General features: G+C 37.9%; 2 long non-coding RNA genes across 2 annotated transcripts; one reads left to right on the top strand and one right to left on the bottom strand.

The window, feature by feature from the left end:
• Positions 1 to 12,000: 12,000 nt before the first annotated feature.
• Positions 12,001 to 12,548, bottom strand: LOC133527655 (uncharacterized). The gene is made up of 2 exons (XR_009800906.1): positions 12,466 to 12,548; positions 12,001 to 12,394 (listed from the first exon to the last, which is right to left on the bottom strand). It is a non-coding gene; the product is annotated as an uncharacterized LOC133527655 (long non-coding RNA).
• Positions 12,549 to 12,622: 74 nt separating this feature from the next.
• Positions 12,623 to 13,596, top strand: LOC133527704 (uncharacterized). The gene is made up of 2 exons (XR_009800910.1): positions 12,623 to 13,131; positions 13,203 to 13,596. It is a non-coding gene; the product is annotated as an uncharacterized LOC133527704 (long non-coding RNA).
• Positions 13,597 to 14,064: the final 468 nt, after the last annotated feature.

Raw genomic sequence — 14,064 nt, 5'->3', positions numbered from 1 at the left:
GAGAGTCGGTCAGGGTCTCCGTCTCCGGCGTGTCTTCGTCGGTCGGAGTGGACCCCAAGGGGACCCGCAGGACTCTCAGCTCTGGCTTGCCTTCATTGGCCGTCCAGAGAGGAGTCGTTAGAGCTAAATGCTCCAGGGGTTGAAGTGAAAACTTGCATAAGACGCGAGTTGGCGCAGTGGTTGTTATCAGCCACTGGGTAGAAAGCGGCGTACACCTCTCGACACCCCTGAGCCGCTCACACCGGTGTTGCTCCTGGTCGTCTTCACGACGGCATTTTCAGGGGCCCATCTAGTGGGCGGCGAGTCACCACCTGCCTCGATAACTAGTGAAAACTTTGTTATGGCAGGTGTCCGGACGTCTTTGCAATAACCCAGTCTCATTGTCCTCCTAAACTTCAATCTATAGACCGTTATACTGTTCACTTTACTACAATAGTCCCAATGCCTGTTGCGACCGGTTCATGGGTGTCTATTGTTGCGCCTGTGAACGGGTTCCAGCAGGCGTTCTACATGACATTAAAGCTCTCCAAGAGGCCTCTACGTGTTGGATCTATATCCCCACGCAAGCCTATCAAAAGACCGGGATTTATAGGCCCGTGAAATCCAAGGAGATATAGGTAAATACTTACATACATATAAAACACGGGAACAAATATCTGTGATGAACACACACATAAATGCCCTTACCAGGCTACGAGGCCGTTAAAATGAATGAATCAATGAACATGGTAGATGACCTTACAGTTGTTGGATTGGAATCAGGTGCAGACAGCAGCGAAACTGCAGAAGCAATCAAGAGTTCTCCAAAACAGACGTCTGGGGTTAAAATTGCTGACCTTGCTAACCTTGATTTTTTAGTTTTAATTTAAACGACGTTATCGATCTGAGTGGAAAATCTAGGTCAAAATATATGAAAAAAAGCTTTGTTGACAATCTTCGTGTCTTCATTACCATTACATACAAATTATCTCGGTTACATGCATCTAAATTTACGACTTCTCTGGATAATCTTAAATATTTATTAAAATTGTTCAATGCGTAATAAGTCGCTCGCGTCACATGTTTCGGGGAGCCTACCGCGAACACAGATGTACGCAAATTGCGGGCATCTTTCTCTTTTACTCTAATTAAGGCGTAATTAGGATGACAGAGGAAGATGCCCACAATTTGAGAACTTCAGTGTTTGTGGTAGACCCATAACAGATCTCCATTTTTAAGCGGAGCTGAGCACTGGTTCGCCTTGCCGCGTACTGTTGCACGTTGCGCTGTGCATTGGTCACGTGATACGATGATCGGTTGGTGGTCTTGCGCTATTGAGACATGCACGTTTGGATCAGCACACTAATGACGACAAATGTAACTATATTGTGTCGTGGCATGACTCACGACTGGTTCAATTAAATTGAACGAACTTGTCTTACGGCTTAGCAGCTTCTGTGCACGAGCGAAGTTCTTGTGCGGTCGGCGGTCACTAATGGAAATGGCTTCGATTAATTTGCGCCGATCTAAAGATACGGTCAGAGGCTTTAAAGGTCAAGGGAGGAATGTAAATGGGGCAGATTCTACCTGCTTGGACGAGAGCAGCGAAATTTAGGGTAAAGTCTGCAAAGTAAAAGATTATTTTGAATTCCAATTTGATTCAAAGAATTTATTTGCACAGAATACACGTATATACTCGTACATGCAAATCATATACGTACAAAAAAAAAAACAAAGTTCCAGTGTATGCAGTCTGCGTGCAGACATGCAAAGATTATAGAGGAGCACATTCTGACATCAAATCATAAATCAATACAAACATGAATAAAGAATAATATAATAATTAGTAAAAAATATGAAAATGTCAATGAAAAATAATTGCAAAGTCAGTTATTCAAATAAATAAATAAATATTATAGGACATTATTACACAAATTGACTAAGTCCCACAGTAAGCTCAATAAGGCTTGTATTGAGGGTACTTAGACAACGATATATATAATAATATATAAATATTTATAAATACTTAAATACATAGAAAACACCCATGACTCAGGAACAAATATCCGTGCTCATCACACGAATAAATGCCCTTACCAGGATTTGAACCCGGGACCATCAGCTTCGTAGGCAGGGTCACTACCCACTAGGCCAAACCGGTCGTCAAATAATCCTTAATACTATAAAAGCATCTGTCCAAAAGCCAGCTAGTCAACTTGCGCTTGAATATGTTGCCTCTGAGTATCTTTAAGTCATCAGGTAGTCTATTATAAATTAATATACACATGTTATATACATTTTTTTCATAAATCATTTTACGTCCACGTGGTTTAAAAAGTAGATTTACAAATTTCTGCCTTTTCTGCCTATGCATAACTTATAGTGCACGGTGGTTATTAAAAAATTAACATATTTCTCTTTTGTATATGCAGGGTAAGGGAAGAATATGCAGCTTTTCAAATAAGAATAATTGAAGAATTTAACTTTTCTTATACCACGCCGACGGCGAATCAGTATACAGTAAGTCGTTTTGATGATAAGCGGTCACCGTAGTCTATGGAACGCCAAGGTTAACATGCACCATCATATAACAATTTATGGTTGAATAAAACTATACGACCCGATTTGTGGAGAGTGTGGACACCAGTCCGTTTAAGCTTACACGGGCTTCATGTTATGTTATGTGCACTAATTTTTACGAAAGCGACTGACATCTGTACCCTAGTGTAAATTTATTCGATGGCGTAACGTGATGTACGCGTTTGCGTTAAGTCTCATTTTGTATGGGATTTTGAGTTTCCAAAACGTTCCGCTTGGCGCGCTATGTCTAAATCCCATACTAAATGATACTTAACGCAAACGCGTACGTCACGTTTCACTATCGAATAAATTTACACTAGGGGCTCTGAAAACTAGGCCTTATTGGGATTAGTCCGGTTTCCTCACGATAGATAGGTGAACTAAATTCACTTATGGATATTGAATCGGACGTACCGACGTTACAATTTTCTTCGTATTTTAATATTTTCGTTGCAAGTGCTTATTAAAATGTACACACTACACAATACTTATTAATCATTAAGCTGCTAAGACATCTCATTATTAAAAAGACTTTTATGCCTCCTATCGTGTTCATTAGCCTATTCCAGTCCACATATAAATGGTCGTTCAAAACCTCCGTTTTTGCAATCCCTCTAAGCTTATCTTGTGGTCGCGGTCAGATACCGGAGAGTACTACACGGAATGACTCTCAATTTTTTACTCTAAGCCGCCAGCCGATTAGTTCGCGGGAACGAGATAAATAAATGACGGGACGGCCATGCTCACTGGGGTAGTTATTCCAGTCAAAAGAGGTATCTGTTCGGAAACTCACAGTTGAGAAATTGTTTTCTTATTTTATCCATAACTGTAACAACTGTTTTACTACCTGCAGTTATGGAGTCCTTGAAATCTATTAAATCTAAATTCATGCATAGGGTAAATAAATAAAAAAAAGAATAAATAATGCTAAGTACTTGAAGTTTTTAGAACAATATATGACAACAAAATTTAGCAAATCCATTTAAAACCTGCTGACTTTTGTATGAGTTCTAAATCTCCTGCTACCTAAAGGTTGTCTGGAAGAGATCGCTTTTTAGCGATAAGACCGCCTGTTGTTACCTGGTTCTATTTTCCTTTAAAATTCATTTGTAGTTTTACATGTATGTAAAATGTATAATTGTTGGTGCAATAAATAATATTTACTTACTTACTTACTTAAAACCATATTTCAATTGGTTATCGTAAAAAAACGTACTTGTAAGTAAAATCCTCTAGTGCAGAAACGTATCACTTTCTGCACATTTTTTGAACAACAATGATTCTCTCTCAGAGCATGAGAAATGAAATAGTGCATTTCAATGCAAGTGTAAAATAAAATAAAATAAAAATGTTTTATTCAGAATTTTTATTTTTTAATGCAACATACATACATTGAACGACATTTTAATTTAATTTAATACATTTGCGAAAAAATCACAGTAAAACAAATATTGGTTACGTGTGAGATGGCTAAAAGACCTTACAGTTACGAATTTCTCCTTGAACTTGAATGTTAATTCAGCACTATATACCACGTTCAGCGATGATTTACACTGCAAAAATTAATCACAAAAACTCATTTCATACAACAACACTCTCACAATTGCAATTTAAGTTGAATTATTTTCATACAACTAAATTTTAAGCGAAAATACTGAAAATAGCGGGCACCGGTTTTACTTTTTTATTTTTCATTTTTTCTGTGAACGACATCCAACGTAGCAATGATAGTTTTATTCAGGCAATAATTAAAAAAATGTTTTAGTAAAATATTATAAAACCATTTAATTTATGTAATAACAAATAAATATTTATTTTATATCGTTTAATAATATTTTTTGGACGTAATAAACGTGTAATGGCGAAATAAAAAATACAGAAAGTTGCTGGACATCCAAACTCTTTGGTGTGGATGTATGGATTACGGTCAGATATAAATTTAAACAGTTTGGAAAACTAAAAAGCACTAGTTCGCAAAAAACAACTTTGCGAACGCTAAACAGCTACGTAAAGTAGCACTTTTTCAGTAACTGTATTAAAATAGTTATTTACGATACAAGTGCAGAAAATAGAAAAAATCGAAACGAGTGGTGATCAATTAAAAGCACCATATGTACTGTAAAGATATTTACAGTACATATGGTGCTACTTTACCGCACTAGTGCGAAAATTAGCATATTATGTTAATGTGTCGAACATTTAAAGGGCCATATGTACTGTAAAACGTTGAACGATAACTCGTGTCGATTTTCCTATTTTTCGCACTTGTATCGTAATGTACTAATATTATCATGGTCTCAGCGTGCTATTGACTAGGCTAGCGTAAACCAATAGATGCGAATGCTTATTAGATGCATCTGCATGGCAACTAGCTTGCATAAGTTGCATGTAACGTTGATTAATTTAACGTTGCTGACATTATGAAATATATGGATAGGCTTGACTGTACTTAAGCTACTAGTTAGAAATGAATATGATAGTCAATTCACACAGCTTCACAGTATGATGGTCAAAATATTTTTTATTTGTTACGCTCTGAAAGTAGGTAGGTAGGTAGGTAGAAAGTGATACGTTTCTGCTCTAGAACATTTTACTTTCCAAGTTTTTTTAAATTTTATTTATTATAATCAATTAAAATAAGATTTTAAATGGATTTGTTGTCCAATTTCTATTCTGATATTTAACTTCCCAATCAAGAAATAACGATACTTTTATCTAATTTGTTAACTGAAAGTACCCTCAAGAAACGCTAAAAACTTACTTAGTCATGTTTTTTTTAAAACACATGTTTTTTACTTTCGTCGCATTAAAAATGACAAGTAGTGCTCGATCGCAGTGAAAAACGATTTCATCTGAACCCCTAGTGAAAATTTATTCGATAGCGTGATGTGACGTACGCGTTTGCGTTAAGTCTCATTTTGTATGGAATTTAGAAACCGCGCCAAGCGGGACGTTTTGGAAACTCAAAATCCCATACAAAATGAGACTTGACGCAAACGCGTACGTCACGTGTCGATATCGAATAAATGTACACTATTTACAATTTACTGTTGAAGGAGATACAATGGTACAAATATTAATGTAAACAAATACTCGTGAAACCAAACACAATTTAAGTTCTGCAGAAATGGTAATCAATTAATAATAGTAGGTATTGTAAATTAGTTGTAAATAATTTCTGAGAAGTTTAACGATAAATCACAAAAACGATTAAAAATCACAAATTAATTGACCACATTAACGAGTTTTATATAAAACTAATCCGGTAGTAAATACGCCACTCTTTTAATCTCATTTTTTTTTTCATACAAGATAATTTCAACAATTTAGAGAATTCCTGTCATTAGTTACAAGTAGTCTCATTTTGTATGGAATTTAGAAACAGCGCGCCAAGCGGGACGTTTTGGAAACTCAAAATCCCATACAAAATGAGACTTAACGCAAACGCGTACGTCACGTGTCGATATCGAATAAATTTACACTATTTACAATTTACTGTTGAAGGAGATACAATGGTACAAATATTAATGTAAACAAATACTCGTGAAACTAAACAAAATTTAAGTTCTGCAGAAATGGTAATCAATTAATTAGTAGGTATTGTAAATTAGTTGTAAATAATTTCTGAGAAATTTAACGATAAATCACAAAAACGATTAAAAATCACAAATTAATTGACCACATTAACGAGTTTTATATAAAACTAATCCGGTAGTAAATTCGCCACTTTTTTAATCTCATACATTTTTTTTTCTAACATGATAATTTCAACAATTTAGAGAATTCCTGTCATTAGTTACAAGTAGCTTTAAGACTCGGAAATTAGAATACTAACGAGTTTCGGAAATATACTAGATTAAAAATATTTGATCCATTTTTAATATGTGGTAGCTTCTTCATGTCTAATCATAATTAAATAGCAGCGCAGGAGCTGAGCGAGCCCGGCTGTTGGCTGTCGGCTGCAGAGAGGCAGGCCACTGGCTGAATGCCTACCCATCGCCCAATATTGGTACCCACCTAGACTCCGAAACACTCCGATTGGCAATGGGGCTACGCTTAGGGGCCCCAATCTGCGCACCGCACAAATGCTCCTGTGGCTTTGAGGTGGACCAACTGGGACGCCACGGACTTGCTTGCCAACGTAGCGCAGGTCGCCTTTCGCGCCACGCTGCACTTAACGACATAATCCGTCGGTCACTTGCCACCGTCAACGTTCCGGCTATACTGGAGCCTGCCGGTATTGCCAGAGACGATGGCAAGAGACCAGACGGGATGTCTTTGATTCCGTGGAGGATGGGACGTGTGCTCGTGTGGGACGCAACTTGTGTTGACACGCTGGCACCTTCCCACCTCCACGGTACTACACACAGAGCCGGCGCGGCGGCGGAAGCGGCAGAGGCGCTCAAAAAGCGCAAATACGGGAGTCTCGACACCAACTACAACTTTGTTGCATTTGGAGTCGAGACTCTTGGTCCGTGGGGCCCCGCAGCGCAGGACCTATACCGGCAATTGGCGAAACGGCTGGTGGATGGGACCGGGGATAAGAGAGCTGGCAGCTTCCTCGCCCAACGCTTGAGCATAGCGATCCAGCGAGGAAATGCTGCCAGCATCCTCGGTACCTTGCCACGGGGGCCCATTTTAGATTTAGATTTTTAGTTTTATATAGTAGTTTTAGTTTAGTTAATTGTATTACTTATATAATTTTTTTTATTAACTTGTCAATAATTTTCAATAAAGACAAACAATTATTGACATGACAAAAAAAAAAAAAAAAAAAAAAAAAAAAAAAAAAAAAAAAAAAAAAAAAAAATCATAATTTAAATAACGGTATTTGTAAAGAATATAACCGGTATGGATGAAAAATAAATGCGGCCCGGTAGCAATCATGGTTTATTAATGTATACTTAGTAGGCTGTCTTTTTGTTTGTTCGTAACGTTCCCTTTCATCTCCAAAATGGCTTGATCGATTGGTTGAGGTTCCCGGCGATGGTTCTTAGTTAGTTGATGGTAAGCAGTCACCGTAGCCTATGGACGTCTACAACTCCGGAGATGTTACATTACTTACTAAACTTACTAATATTCTTACTTAGAAAAGTATTCGTTATTACAAGAACTGTTGTATGTATAACAGAAAAGTAATAAACAGTGAATATACCTTATTGAGCTTACTGTGGGACTTAGTCAATTTGTGTAATAATGTCCTATAATATTTATTTATTTATTTATTTATTTATTTATTTATTTTATATACATTTTTACGTTACGCCCGTGTGATGGTAGCGAAACGGCCAAGCCATATATTTTGACTAAAGAGTAGAGTTTGTGAAGTTAGGGCTTGTAGAGTAAGAAGCTTGGCTCTACATGAGATCTGATATCTTTTTGACGGGGCGAGCCTTATGGTTTCGCCTTGGCAATATTTTACATGAAAATGATTTTGGTGGGTAAAATGTTAACATTTTTCGTCTTATTATTGCTTTCGTAAAAACTAGTGCCTACGCCAAATCTTGGGATTAGTTGTCAAGCGGACCCCAGGCTCCCATGAGCCGTGGCAAAATGCCGGGACAACGCGAGAAAGAAGAGTTTTCGTCTTATTATTTATTTGATTTTTTCATACTACGTCGGTGGCAAACAATTATACGGCCCGCAACTTGGTAAGCAGTCTCCGTAGCCTATGTACGCCTGCAACTACAGAGGAGTTACATGCGCGTTGCCGACCCTAATACTCCGCACCCTTGTTGAGCTCTAGCAACCTTACTCACCGGCAGGAACACAACACTATGAGTAGGGTCTAGTATTATTTGGCTGCGGTTTTCTGTAAGGTGGAGGTACTTCCCCAGTTGGGCTCTGCTCTAAATCTGGAATGACATCCGCTGCGCTGTGCCCTACCACACAAAGCGAGATAACATTTACAATGCCCATACCTCTCATTTGGACGTAGTTTAAGGACGTACCCGGGTCCGAATCTTAATTCAAAGATACAAAAGTGTAAACATATGTTTAACTTAGACTATATTTATGTTTACTCATACCAAGACCACAAATGTCTATGCACAAACCACAAGCATAGATATGAAACATGATCCACTATCAGAAGCCCAATCCTGCGGTAGATTTAACTAGTGTTGGTGGAACTCGAGTCTTTTGAGTCTAAATTTGTAGAACTCAACTCATTTTGATAAGACTTGTGCAAACTTTGAGACTTTATTAAGTCTTTTAAGCGCAACTCAAAAGAACACGAATTTTCGAATAACGACTCCGCTAATAATATTGTACCTAGGTTTTATCTATGTAAATACATGTAGCAATAAAAAATGTTTTATTGTATTAATAAATAAATATTATAGGGACATTATTTATTTATTTATTTAAACTTTATTGCACACATATAGAAAAATGTAGAAATGGCGAACTTAATGCCAAAAGGCATTCTCTACCAGTCAACCATTGGGTCAAACAGAGACATTTGTGTACGTTGGTGCAGGAAAAAATAATAACAAATAGTAAGGAAAAAAATTAAACGTGAAGTCAAATAATATTAACAATATATAAATAGTTAAATACTACTACTTATATAATGTATAAAAGATAGACTAATACATATAATTATGTACATATACATGATGGTGAACCTTATTTAAGTTCTTCTGACAGAAGATGCTTCCGAAGTATTCGTTTGAAAACGGGTTTGCTTGGGGCTTGTCGAATAAAGAGAGACATTCTTACACCAATTAACTAAGTCCCACAGTAAGCTCAAGAAGGCTTGTGTTGTGGGTACTCAGACAACGATATATATAATATGCGAATAAGTACATAGAAAATACTACTAAAATACTCAGAAACAAATATATGTGCTCATCACAAAAATAAACCCTTACCGGGTTTCGAACTCAGGACCATTGGCGTGAGTGAGGATCACTACCTCACTACCCACTAGACCAGACCGGTGGTCAGGTGAATGGTGGACCTAACCCATGAATTTTAAAAATTTTGATTTTTTGTGTAAAAAAAGCGGCCAAGTGCGAGTCGGACTCGCCCAAGAAGGGTTCCTTTATGACGTATTAAAAAAAACTACTTAAACTACTAGATCTCGTTCAACATTTTACCACTTTGGACACACATTTTACCACTTTGGTAGTGTCTCTCGCGCAAACTATTCACTTTAGAAAAAAATAATATTAGGAACCTAAATATCATTTTTGAAGACCTATCCATAGATACCCCACACGTATGGGTTTGACGAAAAAAAATTTTTTTTAAATTTTATGACGTATTAAAAAAAACCACTCACTAGATCTCGTTCAAACCAATTTTCGTTAGAAGTTTGCATCGTAATGTATATCATATATTTTTTTTAGATTTTTCATTCTGTTATTTTAGAAGTTACAGGGGGGGGGGGACACACTTTTTTTCACTTTGGGAGGTTCTCTCGCGCAAACTATTCAGTTTAGAAAAAAATGATATTAGAAACCTTAATATCATTTTTGAAGACCTATCCATACATACCCCACATGTATGGGTATGTTGAAAAAAAAATTTTTTTTTTAATTTCATGACGTATTAAAAAAAAACTACTTACTAGATCTCGTTCAAACCAATTTTCGGTGGAAGTTTACATGGCAATGTATATCATATATTTTTTTTAGATTTTTCATTCTGTTATTTTAGAAGTTACGGGGGGGGGGACACACATTTTACCACTTTGGAAGTGTCTCTCGCGCAAACTATTCATTTTAGAAAAAAATGATATTAGAAACCTCAATATCATTTTTGAAGACCTATCCATAGATACCCCACACGTATGGGTTTGATGAAAAAAGATTTTTTGAGTTTCAGTTCTAAGTATGGGGAACCCCCAAAATTTATTGTTTTTTTTCTATTTTTGTGTGAAAATCTTAATGCGGTTCATAGAATACATCCACTTACTAAGTTTGAACAGTACAGCTCTTATAGTTTCGGAAAAAAGTGGCTGTGACAGAATCGGACAGACAGACGGACATGACGAATCTATAAGGGTTCCGTTTTTTGCCATTTGGCTACGGAACCCTAAAAAGGAATGTTAGTTTAATGAAAATGATTTAAGTCTCTACAAAAGACTCAGGTCTTTAGAAAGAAAAGAACTCGAGTCTCGACTAATATGAATGTGAAAAACAGTCGAGTCTAAAAGCAGAGGATAGAGGACTCGAGTCTTAACCAACACTAGATGAAACAGTAGCCGACTTCCGTCAAGTAAGCACAAGGGATAATTCAATAAGCAAGGTAGTGTGACAGTGTCAGGAAAGTAACCTGCCTAATGTAATTTATTGTGGGGAGGAATGTCTTTTATATTTAATGTTATTTACTTTTGAAATGGGGAAGGAAAAATTTCGTTATGTACAGTGTTAGAAATGCGATATAGTGGGGTTTTTAGGTGCACTCAATATATGGGAACCAATATTTTTCTCATTAAAGCATGAGACTTGGCACACTTGTTACTAAGGTGGACCAGAGTCGAAAACGCCCGGGAGGCAGCGGGAGACACCCCTCTAGGGGGGGAGGGGGAGGGGGTGAAGTTTTCCTACGCCGCGCGCACTGTTGGTCGTTATAACTACTAAACTATAGCTACTAGGGCAAGTGTGGTATCATTTTCGGATAAATAAAAGATGGTCAATCATTTTCTTAAACAAAAAAAACACCTTTACATAGAAAAAAATTGAAATACGGCCCAAAATCTAAAATCTTTTGAGTAAAAAAAATCTTTCAAGGTCAATAAATTTTTAATGATTACCGATATCGGATTAAAAAAAAATATATTTAAAAAGGCGCATTAATACAGATTCCAAAAATATAAGTAACATTGCAAATATTTCAGAAAAAAATTGTTTAAAAAAATATAGAACACCGCGCGGCAGAGTCGTAAAAAATTCTTAGCCAATTATGAACATCAAAAACGAGTTTTATAGGTTGCTAGTGTCCTGTAAGCTGTAACTAATAAGGATGGAGTTTTCATTAGATATAGTATATCATCATATCAGCTCATATATGTCCCCACCGAGGGGCTCGAGCCTACCCTGCATTAGGGTGATCGGGCCTTAGTCGATCACGCGAGCCCAGTGCGGGTTGGTCGACTTCACACACAAGCTTCGAGTTTCCTCGCAGCCGTGTGCAGGTTTCCTCACGATGTTTTCCTTCACCGTAAGAGCGTCGAATAAACGTACATATGAAATCGAGATTCGAAAACACATTGGTATGCGGCCAGGATTCGAACCACGACCTCCCGCACAGGAGGTAGCGGTCTTAAGCATTACGCCACCGACGCTCTCTATATATAGTATATAGCTCAATTTTAATAATTATTTGATAGAAGACATTTTTTATCGTGTGTATAAGCATATTTAAACTTATGGCTCAGCTGGGCACGATTTCAAGTGACCCAAAATCTATAAAGAAATTAAACAAACAGTATAGAATTTTACTTAAAAATGTTTATTATTTACATTGTCCCCCACAATCGCAAAGCTCCGTGCACTTAAGTTGCCGCTGAAAGCACCGGCACCTCGAGCCGCCGCACCTCTTTTTGCATCTGCACCGGATCATTTCCAGGCATGCATCTGCAGCTACGGGCAAGTCTGTCCATGTAGGTTGCCAGCTTTCACTGACTTTTCTCCATCCCGAGTTAGATGGACAGGGAAGATTTTGATTCGGTGACATCTGACCCCATACATGGACTGCTTGGAACACTGCCCGCAGGAAATGCTGGTATAGAGCAGCTTTCGTCGGAGGTATATTCTCCAATTGGCGGTCTTTTTTCGAGAATAGGTGCTTTCGGGCTTCGTTTACGGTTGTAAATGAACTGGCTCTAAAACAAAACAAAAAAATTAGTTACTAGACTATTTTATTGTATTGCTAGTTTTAAAAAGTGCTTATTACCTGTCATATAAAATGACGACAAACTTTTCGATTACTGTAAACGCCTCGCTAGTACTCCCCTCTTATGCTGCCAGAAACCCTTCTGTGGCATTAGGAAATGCGTTCCATGCATCTATTGCACTTTTTTTTCCTTTCTCGTTAAAATAGGGCACAGTATCACAACCTGTGAAGGCATGGAACAGGGGGAGGACTTTCGCTTTTTGTGGCCCTGTAAAAGAAAATAATATGTTTTATATAGCCCGCCTAGCGTTATAGTCTCAGTGCATTCTATTCTATTCTAGCTAGTGGCTAGGGCGTAACGTAGATAAATACAATTTATAATTATTTTTTACCTAGAGTTTTTGCTATTTCGTGACAAGGAAGGTACTGGTGGTGTTTACCAGTACCTACGTGTACCCACAGCTCTTCTAGCTCAGGTACTAGGCGGGCTATATAAAACATATTATTTTCTTTTACAGGGCCACAAAAAGCGAAAGTCCTCCCCCTGTTCCATGCCTTCACAGGTTGTGATACTGTGTCCTATTTTAACGGGAAAGGAAAAAAAAGTGCAATAGATGCATGGAACGCATTTCCCAATGCCACAGAAGGGTTTCTGGCAGCATATGAGGGGAGTACTAGCGAGGCGTTTACAGTAATCGAAAAGTTTGTCGTCATTTTATATGACAGGTAATAAGCACTTTTTAAAACTAGCAATACAATAAAATAGTCTAGTAACTAATTTTTTTGTTTTGTTTTAGAGCCAGTTCATTTACAACCGTAAACGAAGCCCGAAAGCACCTATTCTCGAAAAAAGACCGCCAATTGGAGAATATACCTCCGACGAAAGCTGCTCTATACCAGCATTTCCTGCGGGCAGTGTTCCAAGCAGTCCATGTATGGGGTCAGATGTCACCGAATCAAAATCTTCCCTGTCCATCTAACTCGGGATGGAGAAAAGTCAGTGAAAGCTGGCAACCTACATGGACAGACTTGCCCGTAGCTGCAGATGCATGCCTGGAAATGATCCGGTGCAGATGCAAAAAGAGGTGCGGCGGCTCGAGGTGCCGGTGCTTTCAGCGGCAACTTAAGTGCACGGAGCTTTGCGATTGTGGGGGACAATGTAAATAATAAACATTTTTAAGTAAAATTCTATACTGTTTGTTTAATTTCTTTATAGATTTTGGGTCACTTGAAATCGTGCCCAGCTGAGCCATAAGTTTAAATATGCTTATACACACGATAAAAAATGTCTTCTATCAAATAATTATTAAAATTGAGCTATATACTATATATAGAGAGCGTCGGTGGCGTAATGCTTAAGACCGCTACCTCCTGTGCGGGAGGTCGTGGTTCGAATCCTGGCCGCATACCAATGTGTTTTCGAATCTCGATTTCATATGTACGTTTATTCGACGCTCTTACGGTGAAGGAAAACATCGTGAGGAAACCTGCACACGGCTGCGAGGAAACTCGAAGCTTGTGTGTGAAGTCGACCAACCCGCACTGGGCTCGCGTGATCGACTAAGGCCCGATCACCCTAATGCAGGGTAGGCTCGAGCCCCTCGGTGGGGACATATATGAGCTGATATGATGATATACTATATCTAATGAAAACTCCAT

This window comes from Cydia pomonella, chromosome 18 (assembly GCF_033807575.1).
Source record: "Cydia pomonella isolate Wapato2018A chromosome 18, ilCydPomo1, whole genome shotgun sequence".
Lineage (NCBI taxonomy): Eukaryota > Metazoa > Arthropoda > Insecta > Lepidoptera > Tortricidae > Cydia > Cydia pomonella.
This window is presented reverse-complemented; position numbering and strand designations above follow the sequence as displayed.